Source organism: Cetorhinus maximus, chromosome 12 (genome assembly GCF_964194155.1).
Source record: "Cetorhinus maximus chromosome 12, sCetMax3.hap1.1, whole genome shotgun sequence".
Classification (NCBI taxonomy): domain Eukaryota; kingdom Metazoa; phylum Chordata; class Chondrichthyes; order Lamniformes; family Cetorhinidae; genus Cetorhinus; species Cetorhinus maximus.
The window spans coordinates 42,234,990-42,261,190 of NC_135890.1; the positions used below are offsets into that span (position 1 = coordinate 42,234,990).

A 26,201-nucleotide genomic window follows, 5' to 3' on the forward strand; every position below is an offset into this window, starting at 1 on the left:
TCAATGCACGCCTGAATAGAGTGTCTGTGACCTGCTTGACTGTGTGGACTGCTGATTGGGAGACACCGCAAAGATCATCCACCGAGCCCTGGAAGGAGCCAGAGGCATAGAAGTTGAATGCAACTGTGACCTTCAGAGCCACTGGTAAGGGGTGTCCACTCACACAGTTTGGGGAGATCTCAGGGTCAATCATTTGACAGATGTAGTTGACTGTCTCCCTTGACAGTCGGAGCCTCCTTTGGCACTGCACCTCAGTCATATTGAGGTAACTGCTTTGCTGCCTGTATACCCTGTAGGCAGGATAGTGGCGTCTTCTGCAGCCCCTTCCACCTTGGACTACCTCTTGGCCCTGCGCCCCTTGTGCCTGCGCCTGTACTCCCAAAGGTGGCTCCCCTGGAGGCTGAATGTGCACTCCTGGCCTCCTCCTTCTAGCCCTCCCTTCCTCCTCAGAGAAGCTGCCTCCAGTGGACATGTCAGAACCCAGGCTAAGGGGAGGCCTCTGGAAAGCTACAGGCCCGATAAAGATTACTGACTACAGAGTGCTGACCTGAAGGTTCACAGTACACTGAAAGCTGCTGGAATGCGTTCTGAACTGCTGCAGATCTCACAGGCAAGTTTAAAATATTTTCTCCAATAAATACTCCACAAAGCAGATTGACAACCCCACTGAGCCCTCTTATCCTGCCCGTGGATGAGGTTCATAGAGAAGTCTCGTACCCGCCTGCCCGTTGCTCCTGTGCGCCGACCAGTAGATCGCACGGGTGCCTAAAAAACACCATCGATTGAAGACTAAAAGGCGTTAACTGGCCTGTTAATTAATGGTGGGCACACGTCGAACTTCATCGCACGCCGGCCCAGCGAAATATCGTGATGGCGTGCGGTGACGTCAGGACGCTCGCCCAACATCACCGTGCATCAGTTTACGCATGGACGTGCGGAGCCCACACGTCAAACTGAAAATTCTGCCCTATGAGCTGAATTTTCTGGCTGACGTGTGGTTGGCGGAGCCCGCACGTCAGCGCTTAAAATGTTGCATGCTGACGTCACGCGAGCGTCCCGATGTCAGTGTGCGGCATCGCGATGTTTAGGTCAGTGGGCGCGCTATGGAGCGCGCCATTAATTAAAGTCCTTATCAAGGCCATTAAGTCACCAACTGACGAAGATTTTGAGGAGCCCGTGCGAACTTCGGCTCAGCGCACGGGCCCAATGGGCAGGCGGGTAAGTGATTTTTTAACAAAACTCATGCACTGGCGGGATGAGGTTTGATTTCGGATTTTAAAAAGTTAAATAAAGTTTTTGTGGCCTTTATTAACATGTCCCATCTCGTGTGCCATTTTCACATGATGGGGACATGTTAATGATTTTTTTATTGTTCTATTTTTAATCTTTCACAGTCTTTCAGCGATCTCCCTGAGGCACCACTTAGCAGTTGGGGAATCCCTCCCACCCGCACATGAAGCACATAGCGCTTCCCGTCGGGCGTCACGCTGGGCAAGCCTTAATTGGGGCCCGTTTCGGCGGCAGCGATCGGCTGCCCACCCGCCGCCAAGTCGGTCGGGCCCGCCTGCCCATCAAGGACAAAATTCAGCCCTATGTTTCTATGAAAAGGTATGTAAATCAGGTCATAAAATCTGAATGCACAATGAAGCTACAAAATTATAACTCAAACCTCTATCTAGGTCGTATTACACCCTATAAAGGTGTAGAAAATAGGTTGCAGTAGAGAAGAGTATAGATGAGATTTTCCTAGGTCTCTGTGCAGTGGCAATGCATTTTTTAGCATGGTAAATATTGGACAGATTGGAGTTTGTAACTGTAAAGAAATTCATGGAAGAGAAGTGTGTTGGGTCCTTTGCAGGCCTACACTCACTCATGTTTCAGGCCTAGCTGCACTGGTTTGTAAATTTTTGAAAGATCTTCACAAAGATCAAATTCATTGTTTATGATTGACTCGGTCTATCTGTGTTTTTTCCTGTGTCACATCTATTACTAATTACTAACTTCAAAGCACAAAGTGATGGTATTGAAAACCACTTTTTGTCTTTAAAACCTTTTATTTGTGGGGAGTGTAGGATGGAGAAAACAATGTGTCTCACTGTCCATGCCTTTTTCTCTATGTCTCTCTCTGTTAACTTGATATGCTTTCTGAAGTATGAGATAAATAGCTTTCATTTAAAATTTGTTAAGAATTCATTCAAATTTATTGTATTGAATTATTTTCAAAAACACACAAACTAAAATCCTATGAACATGAAAACAATTTGACTCTGCTACAGATAAATAAAACAATATGTTTATAATTGAATATAAATAATGCTACAATGGCTCCTCATCAGTACAGTCTGTTACATTTAAATTTGTGGGTTGTCTGTGCCTCAAACACAACCATACACAGTTTTTACAAAAACATATAGGATAAACTTTATACCTTAATAAACCTTTTCAAAAATGTCCTCTAACTGCTTTCAAATTATTTTATAAATAACCAAACAGATAGTGTTGGAGGTTGAAGAGAAGCACTCTGCCAGTTGGTTAACTCCACATGACAGATGCATTTTGAGAAATTGTGCTCACTGCATATGTTCAAACTTCCTTCAGGTAACAGTTACAGCAGCTTTGAACAGAATTGGGCTCCGTATCTCAGGATGGATGTGCTGGCCCTGGAGAGGGTCCAGAGGAGGTTCACGAGAACGATCCCAGGAATGAAAGACTTAACATATGAGGAACGTTTGAGGACTCTGGATCTATACTCGATGGAGTTTAGAAGGATGAGGGGGGATCTGATTGAAACTTACACAATACGGAAAGGCCTGGATAGAGTGGACGTGGGGAAGATGTTTCCATTAGTAGGAGAGACTAGGACCCGAGGGCACAGCCTCAGAGTAAAGGGAAGACCTTTTATAGATAGATAGGTTCTTGATTGGTATGGGGATCAAAGGTTACTTGGAGAAGGCGGGAGAATGAGGTTGAGAAACTTATCAGCCATGATTGAATGGCGGAGCAGACTCGATGGGCCGAATGGCCTAATTTCTGCTCCTATGTCTTATGGTCTTATGGTCTAAATATCAAGTTCAAGCTCAGGTTTTTGGGAGAGAAGGCCTTAAAATAAAACAATTCAATGGAGGTACTAAAATACATAATAGGCAATTCAGTGAGTACACTTGAAATATTGTGAAAAATGTATCGTTTTGACTTTTCTGATTTTGTTTAAAATGTTATTTGGGACAGAACACATTAAACATTATAAAGAAACATTTTATTTTTTTAAATTGGTAGCTTCTGACTGATCATTTAGGGTTGGTTGATTTCACAAATCCCTTCTTGTCATCTTCTAGTTGCTTACCTTGCTTTCATAAAAACATAGCAATTTATGGCACAGCAGAAACCTCTCCAGGCTTCACTGTGAACTAGGAAACAATGTTGTAATGATAAAATGTGATGACAAAACTGTGACAACGGGAAGTGCATGCTATTTGCAAGACTTTTACCATTTATAAATCTTTAAATAGGGATTATCTTTGTTTAAAATAGGTTGTTTTAAAGATTGCTAGATTTTAAAAGGGTGCACTAACAGAGGGACCCAAGAGTGTTTATGCATAAATCTTTGATGGTGGCAGGACAGGCTAACAAGACAGTTAATAAAATATGTGGGATCCTTGGTTTTATAAATAAAGGCAGAGAATACAAAAGCCAGGAAGTTATGCTAAGCCTATATAAAACACTAGTTAGGTCCCAGCTGGAGTAATATGTCCCATCTGGAACCTGCAGGGAGGATATGAAATCTTTGGAGAGGGTACAGAAGAGATTTTCTAGAGTGAGACATTACAGTTACATGGATAAACTGGAGAAGCTCTCCTTTAGTGCAGGGGAGGCTAACAGGAGGTGTTCAAAATCATGAAGTGTTTAGATCAAGTAAACAAAGACACTCTTCCCAATGGCTCAAGGGTTGACAACCAAAGGGCACAGATTTAAGTGATTGGCAAAAGAACCAGAGGACTTTTTTTGTGTAATGAGTGGTTAAGATTTTAAATAGACTGCCTGATAGTGTGGTGAAACAGATTCAATAGCAGCTTTCAAAAAAGAATTGGATGAATAATTGAAGGAGAAAATATTGCTGGGATATGAAGAATGAGTGAGGATAACTGGATTGCTCTTTGAAAGAGCTGGCAGACTTAGTGAGCCAAATGACCTTCTTCTGCACTGTAATATTCTACAATGGCCTTTCGTTATGCTTTCCTGGACTCTCTAGTGAGAACACACTGAATGCTTATAAATCCTTCCAGAAGTGCATCTACATAAGGCGTAGGGTATGGGGGTCGTGTTGGGGGAGAGTGGGTGTTGGTGAAGGTGTGGAGAAAATCATTTGTACAGTACTGCTACAACGTAATTATTTCACATTTTTTTAGAAAGTTTATCCCAAACAACAATGCTAAAAGAAGTTGACTTCTGTAGCATGCTGGCTCAGTAAAAATATTAAATAAAACAAATTTAAATAGCACAACAAGGAATGGAGTTCAACAGAATTGAACTAACTGTCCTACTCCTGTGAGTTTAAGTCAATTCAGATATAATACCAGATCCCCCTGTGAAGAATAAATATGTCCGAACGTCACACATACCAGGCTTAATTGTCCAAGAAACATCAACTGTCTGCATTACTAATCAATTCAAGATACAGATTAGGCATGCATGACACAGTTTAGCCATGTCATCAATATTGCTAAAACAGACAGCCACAACAGTAAAAAGCAATGCCATTCATACAGACACCTTCTGGATTAGCAGTAAACAGCAATTGAAGTTCACGTTCTGTCATATGACACACTGAATCATGTGTACTAGGAACATCCAAAATATTTTTCTGCATGACCCACTTGGATCTGTGTATAATAAAGTTTTGTGGTCCATGTGTAAAGTTTAAGTGAATGTTAATTTGTGTATATCTCACTATAGCAGATCATGATGTTCTAACTTAGAAATTATTCACCTTGGGTTCTGATGTTCGGTGAGGTGATAGCAGTATTGGTCCTTTCCAAATGTTCAAGCCCAGAAATTCAAACCGGGCATACCAACAAGCTTAAAAAGAACTCACTGATCTGGATTGCCAGTGCTTGAATTCTAGAAATTGTCTGCTGGTTGCACTTTGGACAGCCTCCATTTATTGAAGTAGATAATGCACCTCACGTGGTGACACTTTGCAGGTATTGTACACATGTGCACACAAGTGAGCTGATGTTGCCTAATGTGCAAACTAAGTTCACTTCCATAGTTTTCTGTTTATTCAAATGTGTCAATTATGATGCGCCCTTAACACCGTAGCTGCAATCTCTAGCACCAGCAACGAGTGAAGGGCTTTTATTGTGCACTGGGAAATTGTCCAGTATTGACAGAAGATGGGGCAGAAACTGAGCAAGAGACCACGCGTTGCCAGGCAAGAACGAGGGAATGGCACAGGACAGGAAGAGCAAGGACCAGGATAAATAACAGGACCAGCAATCTCCTCACCAGCACTTAATACAAACAGGTGTCGTGCACCTGGAGCATTGCTTGGGTACTTCTATTACATTATGGGGTAGCTATTAAATTTGCAGTGTAGTCAGGGGCTTAATGAGCCTAATGTACAATTTGCATTCTAACTTCCAGCCCCCTTTTTGTTAGGCGTTTGCACAGTGGTGCGCTGGTGACTTGGGTTCAGACCTCCATGCCCAATAATACAGGGCACTCATCATCATATTACCTGCCCCATAGTGAATACCATGTCAATAAATTATGATTGTGTTATCACTCAGGACAATTATGTTTCTAGTCAACCTTATCAGTCTGCTCATGTAGGCATCAGGATGCAGGAGCCGACAAGGGCAACAGAGCCCCTTTAGGAGTTATGTCAGACTTGGAAACCCGAAGACACTTTAGTCCCAAGATTCATGAGATCAACGCACTGGTGCCACTGACGCTCAGGTATCATCTTGCTACTGCACAATACTAGGTTTAAGTACAGAAAGGCTGAGGCTCATGGGTAGGCATGGTAATAACAAATGGTGCTTTGTGCGAACATGCATGTGTGTATAGTAAAATCACTTTGTGAAGTAACTCTTTTTTTGTGTTTGAGCAGATGTTTAAAGGTCAATTTTGCAAATTTCCACTGTACCTCCTTAACAAATCATTGCTTCTTTAAGCCTATTGCTTTAAGCTTATTGCTTGTGACCGGATGCCTGTGTCCAATGGGGTTCCACAGGGATCGGTGTTGGGTCCCTTGCTGTTTGTGGTATATGTAAAGGATTTCGACTTGAATGTAGGAGGGTTGATCAGTAAGTCCGCAGATGACATGAAAATTGGTGGGGTGGTAAATAGTGAGGAGGATAGCCTTAGATTACAGGAGGATATAGACGGGCTGGTCAGATGGGCTGATCAGTGGCAAATGAAATTTAATCCGGATAAGTGTGAGGTGATGCACTTGGGCAGGACAAAGAAGACACGAGAATACACGATGAATGGTAGGACCCTGGGAAGTACCGAGGATCAGAGGAATCTTGGTGTACATGTCCACCGCTACCCTTAAGGTAGCGGGACAGGTAGATAAGGTGGTTAAGAAGGCATATGGGATATTTGCCTTTATTAACCAAGGCATAGAATATAAGAGCAGGGAGGTTATGCTGGAACTGTATAAAACGCTGTTTAGGCCACAGCTAGAGTATTGCACGCAGTTCTGGAATCCGCATTATAGGAAGGATGTGATTGCACTAGAGAGAATGCAGAGGAGATTTACCAGGATGTTGCCTGGGTTGGAGAGTTTTAGTTATGAGGAGAGATTGGATAGACTGGGGCTATTTTCCCTGGAGCAGAGGAGATTGAAGGGGGACATGATTGAGGTGTATAAAATTATGAGAGGCATGGATATGGTAGACAGGAAGGAACTTTTCCCCTTGGTGGAGGGATCAATAACCAGGGGGCATAGATTTAAGGTAAGGGGCAGGAGGTTCAGAGGGGATGTGAGGAAGAATTTTTTCACCAGAGGGTGGTGGGAATCTGGAACTCACTGCCTGAAAGGGTGGTAGAGGCAGAAACCCTCATAACATTTAAGAAGTATTTGGATGCACACTTGTGATGCCATGGAATACAAGGCTATGGGCCTAGTGCTGGAAAATGGGATTAGAATAGTTAAGTACTTTTTTGACCAGCACAGACTCGATGGGCCAAAGGGCCTTTTTCTGTGCTGTAGACCCCTATGACTCTAAGCCAACCTTTTCTGGGACAGCATTGAGAGAGTGACATGAATGAGTATCTCCAAGTTCATCTTGTTCTGCTTTTGTAGCCTAATGCATGCTGTCTCTCTCATTTATTCCTCAGCTCCCGTTCTGCTTTCATCATAAGGACATATATGGGAATGCCCATAGTGAGGACCCTGCAGGACTGAAGGATAGGAAGCAATAGATTATTCAACCTGAACCTGCTGAAAAGCATTTTGCAGAATCCTTTCTCAGTTGTGTAGCTCAGAAAAGATGTTTCTAATTGTTTCAGCCAAAGCTGATGTTTCAGACAAAGTCTGTGAACATATAAAGCCTAAGAACTCGACCACTCCCAGGTGTGACAAGTCATACCATACCCCCTCTTTTTTACGAGCTTAACTTACTTTGGGTGCAATTCCGGTTTAAATGGCAGAATTTCTGGGACAGCAGCTTTCACCATCAGTTTCCTGTTATTTCCAGATGCATCACTTTGGGGGCTAGCAGCCAGAATTTAGCCTCTATTTGATAGTGTATAACTCTGACATATGTGACTCAATATCCCAAATTCCACTCCGCTATGCAAGAACACTCATGCACCAAAAAACTATTGAAATTTCAGGCCTATTGACTTTGTCACTTGTATAGTAGGTATTCAGTTCCACTTGGTTCAATGTGAGGTCACATGAGTGATTGGTATGCCATCTATATATGTTTACTAGGACCAACGATAAATTCCTATTAACTGTTTTCCCATCTTCTGTGAAAACCATTGGAAAGATAATTGGGTACTGAGGATTTTATTTTTGGACGCTAATAGTATTTACAGTGTGTTGACCTGTGTTTGACATTTGCAAAGATTTTATTTTGGTTTAAAGTTCAGAGAACCAAGCTGTGAATCATTTGCAATAAAACCTTCTAACTTAACTTGGATTTGCTTTTTGGCCTCCAACTGCACGTGTACCTTAAAAGGAAATGCAACTCCAATTAAAACGGGTCTCTCCTTTCTTGCAAAGAATGAAGAAATAATGAAGTTGGCGTACACCGTTTGATTTGTGGATTACATTCTGTCAGAACTGAGTTCCCTGGGTAGGTTTTGATTTCCTATCTATGTCTGGAACTAAGGCAATGTTTGTTGGAGTTTCCTGTTATTTAGAAAAGCACACGTCACTCTGTCTGACAAGCTCCATCTGCATCCACTCTGCTCCTTTTAGTACCGCGATGCTGTAATGATTTAATTGTGACTTTTATATACTGGAATTTCATGTGTTCTGCTGAACATAGTGGGAATTATTGAAACTCTTTTCCACGATGTACACAACTGTTTCTGTATAACATGTAGGCAGAATGCTCAAAGAAACAAAAGATGGCAAGAAGCACAGCAGCAATTATCTTCCATTATTTTTACTGTTTTTTTAACTTCTAATTTGTAATTGCTTGAAAGTTATCACATGTCCAGTCACATAGGGTTCAACATTTAGGTTATGCGCAAACAGTTTGTTGTGCTAAGTTTTTAGTTTGTTAAAATAAAACATAAAAAATTAGAAGCCCAGTGCAGTGTTCCATTGAATGCGCTTAAAATGAATCCACCACATTGATTTACCGATCTTAGACAGGCCATTGAGAGGAGATACTGTGTAGGTATTGGGCATATGTCCATAACAAAGGAAGAAATTATTGTTTCATATCTCTGAGTAGTTGGTTTTGAAGTGAGAATCATTCCACCCCGCATCCACACCCCCCCCCCCCCCGCCCCCTGCCGCCCCTATTCGGAATGATGAATGAAATGTGGAAACAGTAACGTATCACATTAATACTGTGTCTTTAACATAAAAGCATTCTCTGGTTTTGCAAAGGCATGGGGAAATAAAGCTAAAGAAGGAGAGGTTAGGAGGGTTGGCCAAAGGCTTGGTCAATGAAATGAGTTTCGATGGTGGAGAAGAAGTGACATGGCAAAGAAATTTAGGGAAGTAATTTTCAGCAAAAGGATAGGCTGCTGGAAATACAGCTACCAAGCGGGGTGAAGGGAGAAAGGGTGATGCACAAGAGGTGAGAGTCAGGAACAGATCTTCCTTGGGGAGAGAGCAAGTTGTGCTTGTGGGGAGGTTATGCAAATAGGAAGGAGCCTTACAATGGAGGGAATAAAAGACAAGGAGAAGAATTTTAAATGTGAGCTACCATGGAACCACATGCCACTGTAGGTCATCAAGATTGACAGGGCAGTGAGCAAGTAGAGCACGGCACAGAATAACCTTGGGTAGCAATAGAAGTTTGGATGGGTTGGACTGTATGGAGGGTGGAGGATGGGAGGCCAGCCAGGAAACCATCGGAGTAGCTGAATGAAGATAACAAAGGCATGTGTCAGGATTTCAGCAGCTGAGGTAAAGGTTGGAGGCATGCAGTGTTGCTGAGATGGAAGTAGGGGGTCTGAGTGATATGGAGTCAGAAACACAGTTTGGCGTCAAGCAGGATGTGGATATTGTCTCAGTCTAGGGCAGTGGCCAAAGAGGGGGAAGTAGTTAATGACAAGGGAGCAACGTATGTGGTGGGAGTTAAGGCACTGGATTCAGTCTTACTAATGTTTAGCTGGAGGAAGTAAAGAAAGATAAACTGAAGAAAAGAACTTAAGCAAGGGCGTCTTGCCCTAAAATATTTCCAGAAGGTATTTTATGAATACTTCTTCTTTAAATTTTTGTGTGGACAGAGCAACAAAGGAAATACTGTCTTCCTTGATGTTTTCTATAAGTATCTCAATTGTGCTTTCTAGTTCAATAGCTTTCTATGTTTTCAGCATAATAGATCTTTTGCAATAAGAAATGCTTTCTTTATATGAATATGTTATTAAGAGTCCATAAATCTAATTAGTGAGGTGCAATAGGCATCTTTGGAATGCTATACACTGGGGCATGTCATGCCTTGAGCTTTCCAGAGTTCATAATGTAGCACAGCTACAGAAATGGATATCATTGAATTGTTTAAGTCGCAGCCTCAGCCTTGTTGCTGCTCTTCTGCCAAGACCAGGAAGCTATGATGAACTACAGTCTAGATAGCACTTGCTGTGAGTCTTCTGCCTCCTGGATCCCTTGCATTTCCAGGCTACTCTCTCATGCCCCATAATGACAATGATCAACTCAATGAAATTGTAAGACAGGGCTACCTATATGTACAGCACCAAAAGCAGCAAGATACAAATAGAGCTAAACAGCCTCACAACCAAGGGGGTCTCTTGGCATATCAATATCTGTTGTAGAGAAGGATAAGGTATTAAAAACACCTCTTTGAATTTTGAGATGATGCCACTAGACACACTCAAGAGCAATTAGGAATGGTCAACAAATGCTGGCCTAGCCAGTGCCACTGACATCACGTGAAAGAATGAAAAGAAATCTGAATTTATTGGATGACTTGTTCTGGAAAACAACCCTTAATTGATTTTGACATTGACGTTGCCAGTTGAGAACATAAATGCCTTAAAATTCAGCTCTATGACATCCTATTTCAAAGCTATGAGAGCCACTTTAGTAAGGACGTTAGTGTGCACACAGAGTATATCCACCGGAAGTATGCAGAGTAGGCAGATCATGACTTGGAACTCAATGATTCAGCAAATGCCCTCACTTAAACTCACACAGCTAAACATGCATGCATGAGCATGAAGAGCCCCTTCCCCGCCCACTCACCAGTGCTATTTAAAGGGACCATCAACTACTTTCAGGTTAGTTGTGATCGATTTCCACTAGCTTTTGCTTTGATTGTAGAAATGTTTGGTATTTTCTAAAGTTCTTTAAAGTTGCTAAAGCCTACAGGGAGTGGTGTGGCATGTGCTCAAAGGAGCTTGTCCTGACTTTAAGGATTCTGCACAGACTACTTGGCTACAGACATGGACCTAGTAGTATGGTAGTAGGCATCCCCCTTGCTCTATATGACAGGAAGAATGACCAGAGGTGACTCAGAGCAGGACAAGCTGCTGGAAGAAGGAGGAGGAGGAGGAACGGAAGGAGAGCCCTCAGCCAGATACCACATCCAGCTAGGGTGGTGAGCAATCCCCTACCTGTGAGAAACAGTGCAACAGAAGTCTCTGCTTCACTAAAGCGTTCCTCACTGAAACCTGCTACCTGCTGCAGACACAACCGTAGCCACAGAACAGGGCGAAGACGGCATTGGCAGTAGCTGTTGAAGCGGACCGTGGCCATGAACGTTTATGTGTCAGGCATGTTCCAAGTTTGAACAGGCAACATTTGCAGCATCTTTGCTGTCCAGTGTTGTAAAAGGGTGGTTACTAAGTTTCTGTATTTCAAGGGAGCTGAATACATTTCATTCTCTCCTGCTGGAGCAAAACAGTTGGAGTGAGCATGTGGCTTCATGGGGATTGCTATCTTCTAATGAACAAAAACAAAAATACCTGGAAAAACTCAGCAGTTCTGTTAGCATCTGCGGAGAGGGATACAGTTGACGTTTCGAGTCCGTATGACCTTTCATCAGAACTAAGACATATAGAAATGAGATGAAATATAAGCTGGTAGAAGGCGGTGGGACAGGAGAGCTCGATAGGGGGCCAGTGATAGGTGGAGGCCAAGAAGAGACTACCAAAGATGTCGTAGACAATAGGACAAAGGGGTGTCGACGGTGGTGATATTATCTAAAGGATGTGCTAATGGGGACATTAAGGGAAACAAGCTAGTGGCAGATGGCCCTAGTGTGGGTGGGGTGGGGAGGGGAAGGGATCGAAATGGGCTAAGAGGTGGAGATGAAACAATAGATCAAAATAAATTTAAAAATAGGAGGGAAGAGAAAAAAAATAGTCAAAAAAATAAATAAATTATTGGAAAAAGGGGGATCGGAAAGGGGGTGGGGATGGAGGAGAGAGTTCATGATCTGAAATTGTTGAACTCAATATTCAGTCCGGAAGGCTGTAGAGTGCCTAGTCGGAAGATGAGGTGCTGTTCCTCCAGTTTGCGTTGAGCTTCGCTGGAACATTGCAGCAGGCCAAGGACGGACATGTGGGCATGAGAGCAGGGTGGTGTGTTGAAATGGCAAACAACAGGGAGGTCTGGGTCATGCTTGCGGACAGACCGAAGGTGTTCCACAAAGCGGTCACCCAGTCTGCGTTTGGTCTTTCCAATGTGGAGAAACTGCATTGGGAGCAGCAAATGCAGTAGACTAAATTAAGGAAAGTGCAAGTGAAGTGCTGCTTCACTTGAAAGGAGTGTTTGGGCCCTTGGACAGTGAGGAGGGGGGAAGTAAAGGGGCAAGTGTTGCACCTTCTGCAGTTGCATGGGAAGGTGCCGTGGGATGGGGTTGAGGTGTAGAAGGTGATGGAGGAGTGGACCAGAGTGTCCCGGAGGGAACGATCCCTGTGGAAAGCCGCCAGGGTGGGGGTGAAGGGAAGATGCATTTTTGTTCTAGATTTCCAGCATCCGCAGTATTTTTGCTTTCATCTTCTAATGAAGCAGTGTGCTGTCAACTGCACACATTCAAGCTTTGTGGGTGCTCCATGTCAACTGTGAGATGCACCACAGCCGAGATTCCATTCCCTCAATGTCCAGCTGATGTGTGACTATGTACAGTGTATCATGCATTTCAATAACTGGCATCCTGGCAGCAGTCATGTAATCATGATGCCTTTATTCCAGGGCAGGCAGTCCACTCCTTTTGAGCCCTTAAGGCAAATCAGAGGATGGTCACTGGGCGACTAGTTTTCTGTTTTGATGACATGGTTCATTTCTCCAGTGCACAACCCATGCACATGTGGGCTGCATGCATATAACAAAAGCCATGCTGTCACAAAAAAAATGTGACAGAGCAGACCATTGGCATGCTTAAACAGTGCTTCTGTTGCCTAACCAGCTCCGGAGGAGCCCGGCAGTACTCGACAAGAGCATGTCTCAAAATTTGTGGTAGTTTGCTGCATCCTGCATGGCCTTCCCATCATGAGGGCACAACCCTTGCCACCAGTTATACAGCGACCAACTGAGAAGGAGGAGAAGGGTGAAGGGAACCACATAATCCCTTTCTGGCTGATACGTCTGTGATCAGCTTATCTGACTGATATCAATGAACACAGCTCCAATTATCCATTCACCAACAGCTCCATACCTTCCCTTCCTCGGTCACTGACAATTAGAACATCAGCTTGGCACAATGCAAAAAATAAAAGACACCACAAAATAAATACCCCAAACCAAATTTATGAATCAAACTATGCCATATTGCATACAAACATCAACCAATCACCTTGTGCATTCCCTTTGTTCCTGTCATCTGTGTGCCTTTGTCTTTCCTAGTGCTCCCATACAGTGCTATCCCAGTGGCTGCAGCATGACTTGTGGAAGGCTGCTGTTGGGGGAAACTACCGATGGTCTTGCATGGCGACTTTAAACATTTCTGGGTTTTGAGTGCCTGGCTTTGGACTGCACCATCTCAGCATGTATAGCAGCAGTCTGGACTGGCTGGCTGACAGTCAGCAGCAAGGGCACCATTGAAGTTGCAGTGGTGGGAGAATGAATGCTGTCACCCTGAGAGAGGGCAGCAGATTCATGCTTCATGGAGCTACTGCCACTCCATGGGGCATTGTCTTAACAATCCAATAATCTGTTGGAGGACAGATTGTTGGACTGATGTGACACCCTATAACCCCCTTTGAGGACTGATATCTGCAGCTATGGTGGCAGCAACCTGAGCTTGCATGGCAGCATCCCAACAATTGGGTGGCTGGTGCTTCTAAACTATCCTCTAGAGCACGGTAAGTGCCAGCATCTGGGGTGGTGGCGGTGAGTGTGAGATTGAATACCTCATCACTGCCTTCCTACCCTTCCGCCACCTGCTGTTCCACCACTGCCTGGCCTGGTTGCAGCTATTGGACATCTGAAAGGGGAGAGGTGCAAAGGTAGGATTGTTGTGGTGGTGGGAGAGGTCAAAGCAAGGGACTTGTGATTACACCTCTGCAGCTTGTAAATCCGAAGAGATTGTGGGATAAGGGGCAAGTGGGATGTGGGAAGGAGGATTCTTTTGAGGATACAGTCATCTTTGATGTTTTCATTCCCGTTGCTAGCCATGGCTGCTCCAATGACCGCCATCTCTTCTAGAGGGCTGTCAGTCTCACCTGCCCATTAGATGCTGCTGACTCTAGTTCTGTGCCGCCTTGTCCTACATGTGAGAAGAAAGTGTGTCAATTGAGTCTGAATCAAGGTTGACACATGAGTGTAGTACTGAGGGAGCATGGCACTGTCGGAGTTGCCATCTTATGGAAGAGACGTTAAAATGAGGCCCCGCCTGCCTACTCCAGCGGATGTAAAAGACCCCATTGTGCTATTTTGAAGAAGAGCAAGGGAGTTATGCCTGGTGTCCTGGCCAATATTTATCTACCAAGCAAAATCACAAATAAGCAGTTTATTTGGTTATTATCACATTACTGTTTGTGGAAATTTGCTGCCGCATTTCCTACATTACTACAATGATTACACTTCAGAAAGTACTTCATTGGCTGTAAAGTGCTTTGAATGCCTGGTGGTCATGAAAAGCGTTATATAAATGCAAGTTTTTCTTTCTTTTTCAATAAGCGTATTGGGTCATGTAGTTGTCATAGTTGAATAGCAGGCATTGGGTGCAACCTGTGAGATGTAGATTTGAGGCTCATAGCATTTCTTAATGTGTGAGGTTGTGATGAAGCATATTAATGTCAGGTATGAGGCCTGATTGTTAGAGATTCTTGGAGGCGTGGTGAATTCAGCAATGTATGAGGCTAATAGTGCAGTTTTTAAATTCGTTTCTGGGATCCATGGAGACCTCCATGCACGCACGTGGGCAACACTTAATCAGAGAATAGGCAAATGCACTCTTCTGACTCGCGTGCCACTCTGTTAAGTGCTTCCAACAGTTCTGCGTGATGTTCCGCCGCCTTCTGCTGATTCTCCACGATGAGTTGGAAGACCAAATCCAGAGGCACGTCATCTGACTCGGACATCACAAATGCCTCTTCCCCAGCAGCCCTCTGAGTGCCGGGGCGCTTGGCTTAACCTGACTCCTCCTGCTGCGGACACATGTCCGTGTGGTGTCCACCAGATTGTGAACCCAAGCCTGCTCTAAACCGAGGTCCCATCAGGGTGTGTGTCTCTGCGCTGGTGGAGGGTGTGGGTAAGCGCCTTGATGGGTCTTTCAGGCTGCTTATTTCCAGCTCTTCAATGGAGGAAGTGTCCTCTTGGCTGGAGGTGAGGACCTAGATGGAGCTGAGGGACTGGCTGGCTGAGGCTGTTGGTCACTTGGCAGAGCTCCCTGTGAACCAAAGCGGAGATAATTAGTGCATGACAGCAGAGAGAGCACTCACAATTGCGTTGAGAGAGGGATGATATGGTGCAGGATTTTCATGTGGGTGTTCGCCGCCGACCTCACCGTTGCCGGAGGCATGGTCCACGTCCTCACCAGTTAGCTGGCTAGGCCAGCATTTATTGCCCATCCCTAATTGCCTATGGGTAGGTGGTGATAAGCTGCCTTCTTGAACCACTGCAGTCGCTGTGGTGTAGGTACACCCACATTGCTGTTAGGGAGAGAGTTCCAGGATTTTAACCCGGCGATAGTGAAGGAACGGTGATATATTTCCAAGTCAGGATGGTGAGTGGCTTGGAGGTGAACTTCCAGGTGGTGGTGTTCCAATGTATCTGCTGCCTTTGTCCTTCTAGATGGTAGCGGTTGTGTGTTTGTAAGGTGCTGCCTAAGGAGCCTTGGTGAGCTTCTGCAGTGCATCTTGTAGATGGTACACACTGCTGCCACTGTGTGTCGGTGCTGGAGGGAGTGAATGTTTATGGAATTGGCATCAATCAAGCAGGCTGCTTTGTCCTGGATGGTGTCATGCTTCTTGAATGTTGTTGGAGCTGCACTCATCCAGCAAGTGGGGAGTATTTCATCACACTCCTGACTTGTGCCTTGTAGATGGTGGACAGGATTTGGGGAGTCAGGAGGTGAGTTACTCACCGCAGGATTCCTAGCCTCTGACCAGCTCATGTAGCCACAGTATTTATATGACTAGTCCAGTTCAGTTTCTGGTCAATGCCCATCCTGGTAACCCCCAGGATGTTAATAGTGGGGGATTCAGCGATGGTAATGCCATTGAATGTCAAGGGGCAATGGTTAGATTCTCTCTTGTTGGAGATGGTCATTGCCTGGCACTTGTGTGACATGTATGTTACTTGCCACTTGTCAGCCCAAGCCTGTATATTGTCCATGTCTTGCTGCATTTGGACTTGGACTGTTTCAGTGTCTGAGGAGTCGCAAATGGTGCTGAACATTGTGCAATCATCAGCGAACATCCACACTTCTGACCTTATGATGGAAGGAAGGTCATTGTTAAAGCAGCTGAAGATGGTTGGGCCTAGTTGATAGAATATGACATTTTAAGATGCATTCACTGACCTTGATCACTCATGCGAGGTCATTGAACTTCTTGCAGCATTGCATCCAAGTCCTTGGGGCTTGACTTCTGCTTTTCACTGCCACAGCTATCTGCTCCCATTGTCCTGGCAAAATTTGCCTGGAGGACCTTTGGTCCCTTTAGAACTGATGACATATCTCCTGCTCTCCACGTCCAGTATCTAGGCCTCCAGCACAGCATTGCAAACTGCTCTCTGCCATGTGCCATTCTTGAGTGTCCTCCAGGTCAAAATCTTTTTTAGGATGGCTTCCAGCATCTGCTCCAGCCAAAATTCATCAAGAGCTGCATGCTCACTTTAACTAGTGCAGGCCAGCTTTAACTTGTTCTAGCCTCTTATGAATTTGTTCCCCTTGCCATGGTGTACAGCCACAGTATGCTTGGCGCTTGCTGAATGTTGCAATCATTTTAAATTATGGCAGCACAAAGTTTGGGTGTTGCCTGCATCAGAATGGGCACAGAATAATTCAGCATTGTGATCCTCCTGTCTGTTTTCAAGCCTTGTCCGATTTTGTGGCCAAAATGTTTACACTGTACAGTTGGTCATGTTGCTTCATGTGTCTTCTTATACTTGTGTTGAGAACATAAGAACATGAGAAATGGGAGCAGGAGTAGACCACACAGGCCATGAAACCTGTTCCGCCATTCAAAATGATCATGGCTGATCTTGGGCTACGGCTCCATTTCCCTGCTGTCCACCGTATCCCTTAATTCCTTGAGAGACCAAAATCTGTCTATCCCAGCCTTAAATGTATTCAACAAAGGGGCATCTACAACCCTCTAGGGTAGAAAATTCCAAAGGTTCACATCCCTTTGAGTGAAGGAATCTCTCATCACAGTCCTAAATAATCAGCCCCTTTATCCTGAGACAGTGTTCTAGATTCCCCAACCAACAGAAACAATGCACGGAATGGTCCCAGATTTGCACTAAGTGTGGTAGCGGGCATGAAAAGGTCGTTTTACCCGCTGGCTGCAATGATGGGTTTTCACGCCATATCATCTTACTCCCGGCGTGACCTGCCTCATTAATAATGCATTCAAGCAAAACACTCCGGATTGCTGGTAGGTGGGCTCAGATTTGCCCGCCACAACACGACCTCAGAGCTTCATCGCTCTGGGCACCATATTTAAAGCGCACCAGAGTGCAGCGTATTTCATGTCTTCAGACCAGGACTGCTCCAGGCAACAGATGGCCCCAAAAGCAAAGAAGATGGCAGCCCCCAAATTTAGTGACGCCTCTGGGGCTTCTGCTGGATGCAGTGGAAGGTCGCTGCGATGTCCTCTACCCCTGGTCTGGCTGCAGGAGGGGTCCACCAGAGTCACCAGTCCAGCCTGGGAGGGGGTGGCAGAGGCTGTCAGCGCCACTGGAGCACAGAGGAAGTCAGCCATTCAGTGCAGGAAGAGGATGAATGATCTCATCAATTCTGCCAGGGTAAGTCAACCACCTCATCACTCTCAACACACACTCCCAAACCCATCACACACCCATAAGGAACTCACACAACTCTCACACACACCCTCACATCTCCATCAGGCTCATGTCCTCTGGAGCTCGCGTCCATGGTGCCGCTCACCACACAAACATTCCATGTGTCCTGCTCACATTCTCCCCAGCTGTTTTCATGCAGGAGAAGCTGGCTCACAATAGCAGGGAGAGGTCCCAGACAGGGGGTGGAGTGGCTCACATTAGGCCCCTCACCCACTTTAAGGAGCATACTATCGCGCTGACTGGTGAGGATGTGGACCGTGCCTGCAACGACGGTGTGGTCGGCAGCGAACACCCATGTGAGGATCCTGAATCATATCATCCCTCTCTCAACGCAACTGTGAGTGCTTTCTCTCCTGCTTTTGACTCTGCTGCCATGCCCCAATTATCTCAGCTTTGGTTCACAGCGAGCTCTGCCAAGTGACCGACACTCTCAGCTAGCCGGTCCCTCAGCTCCATCCGCGTCCTCACCTCCAGTGAAGAGGACACCTCCTCCATGGAAAAGCTGGAAATAAGTAGCCTGGAAGACCCGTCAAGGCGCTTATCCACACATTCCACCAGCGCAGAGACACACCTTGGTGGGACCTAGGTCCAGAGCAGGCTCGGGTTTACAATCTGGTGGTCACTGCACGGACATGTGTCCGGAGCAGGAGGAGACAGCTTAAGCCAAGCACCCCAGCACTCAGAGGACCGCTGGGGAAGGGGCACCTGTGAAGTCTGAGTCAGATGATGAGTCTCTGCCTTCGGTCTTCCAACTCATCGTGGAGAGTCAGCAGAAGGCGGGGGAACTTCACGCAGAGTTGTTGGAAGCCCTCAACAGAGTGGCATGCGAGTCGGAGGAGTGCGTCTGTCTACTCTCTGATTAAGCGTTGCCCGCGTGTGTGCACGGAGGTCTCCATGGAAAGGATGGTGGACGCCATTGAGACCCTGGTCCAACAGAACGCGGTAGCCATGGGTGAGTTCCTGCAGTGGCAATGCGAGAGGGAAACGGGGCTCCTCAACGTCCCTCCAGGTGCTCCTTCCCCTCAAGGAGTTAGGCCGAGGCCCTCAAGTACCTGAAGGAGGAGTGGCGCCTGGACACCTCTGGGTCATCCATTCAGGAATCTCCCTCTGAGTCCCTTTTGCCTGTGACCCCCTCAACATCGTCCTCTGTCATCGTAGAGGGAGCAGCTGGTCCACAGGTCAGCCAAAGCAAGCTGGGGCCCCCAAGGCCTTGGCTCTCCGGAGGACACACGCCAAAGTCATCAGAGGCAACAGGGCCAACCATTGCACAGGCGGTCTCCACCCCTGCTGTGGATGTCAGGGCAGCACCTAGAAAAAGTGGTAGGCCTAGAAAAGTTAAGAAATTATGATCACAAGTGATTGGACGGTTGAACACATTTTGTCACTTTATAATCTGAAAATATATTCATTTTCACTGAAAAAATGTGTAATGTTGTCGTTCAGTTTCACTGACAGGCTTCGCGAGTCCTCCCATTGCTTCTATTCCCCACTAGCAGTTCAGCTGCCACAGCTGGCCCATGGGGTGATTCTGGAGGGAGAAGTGTGTGTGTGGCAGGGCCTTTCAGAAGCTCATGCAAGTGTTCGTCCATCCATCACACTCATCTTGCTGTCCTGAACATTTTCAATGCTGGCTGCTAGAGTTCTCTTTCAGTTGTCCCGCATCTCCGCCCACACACTGATTGCGCTCCCATGCAGCACCCTGTGCCTGTCCAACACGAGGTTCTGCTCACTTTCTTTTGCGACAATCAGCTTAGTCGTTAAGTTTCTGATCAGCTCCCCCGTCCTTTCCCCTCCCCGGGTCACCCATGTCCTTTCCCCCATCACTGTCGATCCCCCTGGCATCACCTTCCACGTCCCCACTGTCACCTACGAACCTGAACCCTTGTCTTTCTAGAATGTCCAGGTGAATGTGCACATTCCCCACCTTTCTGAGAATCCCATCCCCATTGACCTCCCCGATCTCATTCCCACCCCTAGGCCCTGTGTCTGCTTCCGAGTCCCCATCAACCACCCTCATCGTCACTTCTACCACTATCAATGCACCCTTACCCTCCCACCCTTCCGGCTCCTTCTGCCCCCTCTCATACACAACATTCCCTCCTATCACACCCACCCTCAGTTCACTCCCCCGGAGGCAGACCCCTGCCTTGCATGTTCATCTGGACATTCCTCCTCTTCCCCCTTACTCCCTCCTCCACCCTTACTCCCTCCTACTTCCAGACACCTTTCGACCTCTGAATTCCCTACTCCCCTCGACACCTTCCCCCCCTCCAAACTCCTTCCCCGCTCTGAACTCTTTGCCCACCTTACACTTACCTCCCAACTTGCCACAATCTTCTCCGGTACACCCTCCTCCACTCCCTCCTCCCTCCTCCCAACCTCACCCACCAACACCTTCGCCCCCTCCCCCAATCTCAGCCCCCCACCCCACACCTTTGTCCCCCACCACACCCTCAAACCTCACACCTTCAACTCCCCCAACCTTATAACCCACCGACACCTTCATCTCTCCTCCCAACCTCCTCCCCGACACCTTGGTTCCCCCCACCACAACCTCAACCCCCGACACCTTCGTTTCTCCCTTCATAATCTCACCCCCACCCTGACACTTTTGTTTCCCTACCACCCCCCCACCAAACCTCACCCCGACTGGTATACCTTCCTCTCCCAGTCAAACCTAAACCTTCCTCTCCGCTCCCTTTGCTGATCATCCATAGCAGCCCATACCAAGATCATGATGTTCGGAAGCAGACCTGAGACATCAACGGAGACCTCCCACCTTCCATGAGCTGCTTCAAGGCAGAGCTATGAGAATCCAACCAGCATGCTATGCACATTTTCCTCCAGGGTCCGTCGACTTCAGCTTGTCACACTTGTCCAGACATGTTCTGGGCTGGTATATTTTCCTGCCAGCGTAATGGTAAATCTGGCATGGGGGAATGACTCCAGTTAGGCCTTACTTTGCATCCCATTGCTGGGATGCAAATTGGTTTCACACCTTCTTCCAGCGAGATACACGTTCTGCCATAGCGGACACCATTGGCTGATCCCACTGTGTTTTCAAGCTGGTGTGAATCTAATTTCTGCCCCTCACACCAAATTGTTTCTCACCCCCACCTCCCCTCCCCCGACAGCCTGCCATGAAGCCCAATGTCAACAGGACCGGACGATTCCGCCCAATATCTCAGCGTCCAACCTATCAAGCCCCTTCAGAATTTTATAGGTTTCAATGAGATTGCTTCTCATTCTTCTAAATTCCAGAGAATATAAGCCCAATTTACTTAGCCTTTCATCATAGGACAACCTCCTCATCCCAAGTACCAATTTAGTGAACCTTCGCTATACCACCTCCAATGCAAACATATACTTTCTTAAATGTGGAGACCAAAACTGCACACCGTACTCTAGGTGCAGTCTCACCAAAACCTTGTACAACTGTAGCAAGACTTCTTTATTCTTGTACTCCAATCGCCTTGCAATAACATGCCACTTGCCTTCCACTTGCTTGCTGTCTGCATGCTAACTTTCTGTGTTCCTTGTACAAGCACACCCAAGACTCTTTGAATGTTACACTTACGTGTTTCTCACCTTTTAAACAATATTCTGCTCTTTTATTCTTATGACCAAAGTGAATAACTTCACGTCGCATCTGTTCTGATAATGCCACTTTCAAAAACAGTTCCTCTGACATGTTTTCCTTCTTCCTTAACCGAGGTTTTCCACCCACGGTGGTTGACAGAGCCCTTAACCATGTCCGGCCCATCTCCCGCGCATCCGCCCTCACACCTTCCTCTCCCTCCCAGAACCATGATAGGGTCCCCCTTGTCCTCACTTATCACACCACCAGCCTCCGCATTCAAAGGATCATCCTCCGCCATTTCCGCCAACTCCAGCATGATGCCACCACCAAACACATCTTCCCTCCACCCCCTCCGGCGGCATTCCTGGTCAACTCCTCCTTCATCCCCTACACCCCAACCCCCTCCCACGGCACCTTCCTATGCAACCGCAGAAGGTGCAACACCTGCCCCTTTACTTCCCCTCTCCTCACCGTTCAAGGGCCCAAACACTCCTTTCAAGTGAAGCAGCATTTCACTTGCACTTCCCTCAATTTAGTCTACTGCATTTGCTGCTCCCAATGCGGTTTCCTCTACATTGGAGAGACTAAATGCAGACTGGGTGACCGCTTTGTGGAACACCTTCGGTCTATCCGCAAGCATGACCCAGACCTCCCTGTCACTTGCCATTTCAACACTCCACCCTGCTCTCATGCCCACATGTCCGTCCTTGGCCTGCTGCAATGTTCCAGTGAAGCTCAACGCAAACTGGAGGAACAGCACCTCATCTTCCAACTAGGCACTCTACAGCCATCCAGACTGAATATTGAGTTCAACAAATTTTAGATCATGAACTCTCTCCTCCATCCCCACCCCCTTTCCAATTCCCCTTTTTTCCAATAATTTATATAGATTTTTCTTTTCCCACCTATTTCCATTATTTTTAAATGTATTTCCATCCATTATTTTATCTCTACCTTTTAGCCTATTTCGATCTCCTCCCCCCACCCCACCCCCACTAGGGCTATCTGTACCTTGCTCGTCCTGCTTTCTACCCTTAATGTCACCTATTAGCACATTCCTTAGATAATATCACCACCTTCAACACCCCTTTGTCCTTTTGTCTATGACATCTTTTGGCAATCTCCACCTATCACTGGCCCTCTATCCAGCTCTACTAGTCCCATCCTCCCTTATATTTCACGTCTTTTCTATTTTTCCTTAGTTCTGTTGAAGAGTCATACGGACTCGAAATGTTAACTGTGTTCCTCTCCGCAGATGCTGTCAGACTTGCTGAGTTTTTCCAGGTATTTTTATTTTTATTTTTGTTTTGAATAACTTCACACTTCCCTACATTATATTCCATCTTCCATCTTGTTGCCCATTCACCTAACCTGTCTATATGTCTTTGCAGCCTCTCTGTGTCCTCCCCACAGCTTACCACCTGGTGTGGTATCATCAACAAAGTTAGATACTTGATTCTCTGTCTCTTCATCTAAGTCATTAATATAGATTGCAAATAGCTGAGGTCCCAGCACTGATCCTTGCGGCACTCCACTATTCACTGCCCGCCATCTTGTAAAAGCCCTGTTTATGGCCACTCTCTGTTTTCTATCCATTCTAATATATCAACCCCAACTCCATAAACCCTTATTTTGCCCTTTAACCTTTTGTGCGGTGCGGCACCTTATTGAGTACTTTTGGGAAATCCAGGTATACTACATGTGTTAGTTCCCCTTTATCTACCTTACTAGTTACATCCTCAAAAAACACTAAATTTGTCAAACAGGATTTTCCTTTAGTAAAACCATGTTGACTTGTCCTAATCACACTATGCTTTTCTAAGTGCATTGTTAAGACTTCCTTAATAAGATTCTAGCATGTTCCAACAACTGATGTTAGGCTAACTGGCCTGTAGTTCCCTGTTTTCTCTCTCCCTCCTTTCTTGAAAAGTGGTGTAACATTTGCCAATTTCCAATCTAGTGAGACCATTCCTGTATTTATGAATTTTGGAAAATCATAGCTAGCACATCCACCATCCCTACAGCTATCTCTTTTAGAACCCTAGGGTGTGGGCCATCAGGTCCCGGAGATTTGTTGGATTTTAGTCCCTTAAGTTCCCCTAAGACTTTACCTCTGCTGATATTCATTTCCCTAATTTCCTCACTCTTTTTAGTCCTTAGGTTATCGTCTGCTTCTGATATAGAACTTTTGTATTCCACTGTGAAGACAGGCACAAAATATTTACTTAATGCTTCCGCCATTTCCTCGTTCCTCATGATAATTTCTTGTGTCTCTGCTTCTAAGGGACCAATAGCTACTCTCTTCCTTTTTATATATTTATAAAAGCTTTTACAATCTGTTTTATATTTCTGGCTGGTTTACTCTCAGATTTTTTCCCTTTTTATCAACTTTTTGGTGGCCCTCTGCTGGTTTCTAAAACACTTACAATCCTCAGACTTACTACTGTTTTTTGCAGCATTGTAAGCCTCTTTTTTTAATCCAATACTATCTTTAACTTTCTGACTGAGCCATGGATGGGTCCTTCTTGCTGAGTTTTTGTTCTTCGATGGAATGTATTTTTGTTGAACGTTTTAAATTGTTTCCACTGTTTATTTTAAATGTTTCAAATGGTTTATTTATTATCGTATCTTTTAGTCTATTTATTCATTGAACCTTAGGCAGCTTTCCCCTCATACCTATGTAATTGGCTTTGTTTGAGATTCTTGTACGTGATTGGAATATGTCACTTTCAAACTTAACATGGAATTTAATGGTATTATGGTCACCATTTCCCAGTGGAACTTTTACTATGACATTACTAATTATCCCTGCCTCATTACACAATACCATATCTAAAATAGCTTTATACCTAGTCAGTTCCACTCCTTACTGCTCCAAGAAAGTGTCACAAAGACATTCTACAAACTCTAGATCATTCTTGCCAATTTGATTGCCCTAGTCTATATGAAGATTAAAGTCCTCCACAAAGGTTACACTTCCTTTGTTATAGGCTCCAATAATGTCTTGTTTAATGCTCTGACCAATGGTATGACTGTTAGGGGGCCTGTAAACTACACCCACCAGTCTTTTCTAACTCTTGCTATTCCTAATTTCCACCTATACTGATTCTACTTCATGATTTTCAGAGGCCAGATCCTTTCTCACTAATGTCCTTATGTCATCCTTAAGTATAAGGGTTACCCCACCTCCTTTGCCATTCTGTCTCTCTTTCTGAACTATCGTGTACCTTGGAATATTTATTTCCCAACTTTGATCACCTTGTAACCACGTTTCTGTAATAGTGATTAGATCTAAATCAGTCAACTCTATTTGTGTCATTAGTTTATCTATCTTATTGCAAATGCTTCATGCATTCAGATAAAGAACCTTTAATTTCATTTTTTTACTTCTGTTCCCTGCAATGACCTTATTCACTGATGTATATTTTTTGTTAAACTGTCCCATCCTGTTCCATTCTGCTTGTCTTTGCCCACGCCACTACACTGTTCCAATACCTTGACCTTTCCTTTGGATTTCTAAGTCTCCCTTCATCCGAACCTTCGCCCCCCCCCACCCCCCCATCCCTACCTCTGTGCTTATGTTTCTGGGTGCATCATGGGGCATGAATTATAGATTCAGGCAGTAGCTATGGTTCCTGTTCAAATGAATCAGACATGTGTTCTGGCCAAGGATGAGGGCATCAGGTTGATCCCAGTTTTGTGCATTCATCATTAAAATAATCTTCTGGACACCACTGATCACCTACATATTGATAGAATGGATCCTCTCAAAATTGAAATGCTGTATTACATACACTATAAATGTGAAGTGGCTATAAATATTCTACCCTGTTACATCTGTAGCATTTGGTTATAATTTCAATATAATTTCAATGATACTTTAACTCTGCATGATTTATTAATAAAGCTACATCTCCACATGCACATAGTCAATAGTTTAGAGAAGGTACCAAATATGAGTATAAAACTGTTCATAGTTTTCTTGCCCTCTTATGGAAATGGAAGAGCCTGCAAACTTTCTAGAGTAACACATCAGTTGTCTCTTTAGTATAACGAATACAAATCCTCTAAATACGCTGAAAAATTGCCTCTAGCTGCCTGGAAAGAAAGAATAGCTTAAAAAAAAGGCTCTTGTTATTTTCAGAATAGCAGCCAGGGCAATTGGGGTAGTTGATTCACTCTTTTAAATAACTTTGTGGCATAAATCCTTACCACAATTTGTATCTCTATGGCCTATTTAGCGTAATAAAACATCCCAAAGCGCTGTTGTAATACGGGTTCTTTAGATCAATGAGGAGATCTTGAGACGTGTATGTTTAAACATGAACCCTTTATTATTAGTCTTTAACTATTTACAGATCCAAGGTATGCTGATGCATGGTGCTGTTACCTCCATGTAAGCTGGCTCCACAGTGTTCTCTCTACACTGTTCTCTCAGTCTATTACCATGTGATTCTATGCATCATACCATGGCTATTCTCCAGTCCC

General features: G+C 45.1%; 1 long non-coding RNA gene across 2 annotated transcripts in view; it reads left to right on the forward strand.

Annotated features, from left to right (window-relative positions):
• The first annotated feature begins 8,139 nt into the window (after positions 1-8,139).
• Positions 8,140-26,201, forward strand: part of LOC144687395 (uncharacterized) — a 94,301-nt gene continuing 76,239 nt past the window's right edge. For both annotated transcript variants that reach the window (XR_013578128.1, XR_013578127.1), the window contains exon 1: positions 8,140-8,312. This is a non-coding gene — a long non-coding RNA (uncharacterized LOC144687395). The remainder of the gene's footprint in view (positions 8,313-26,201) is intronic.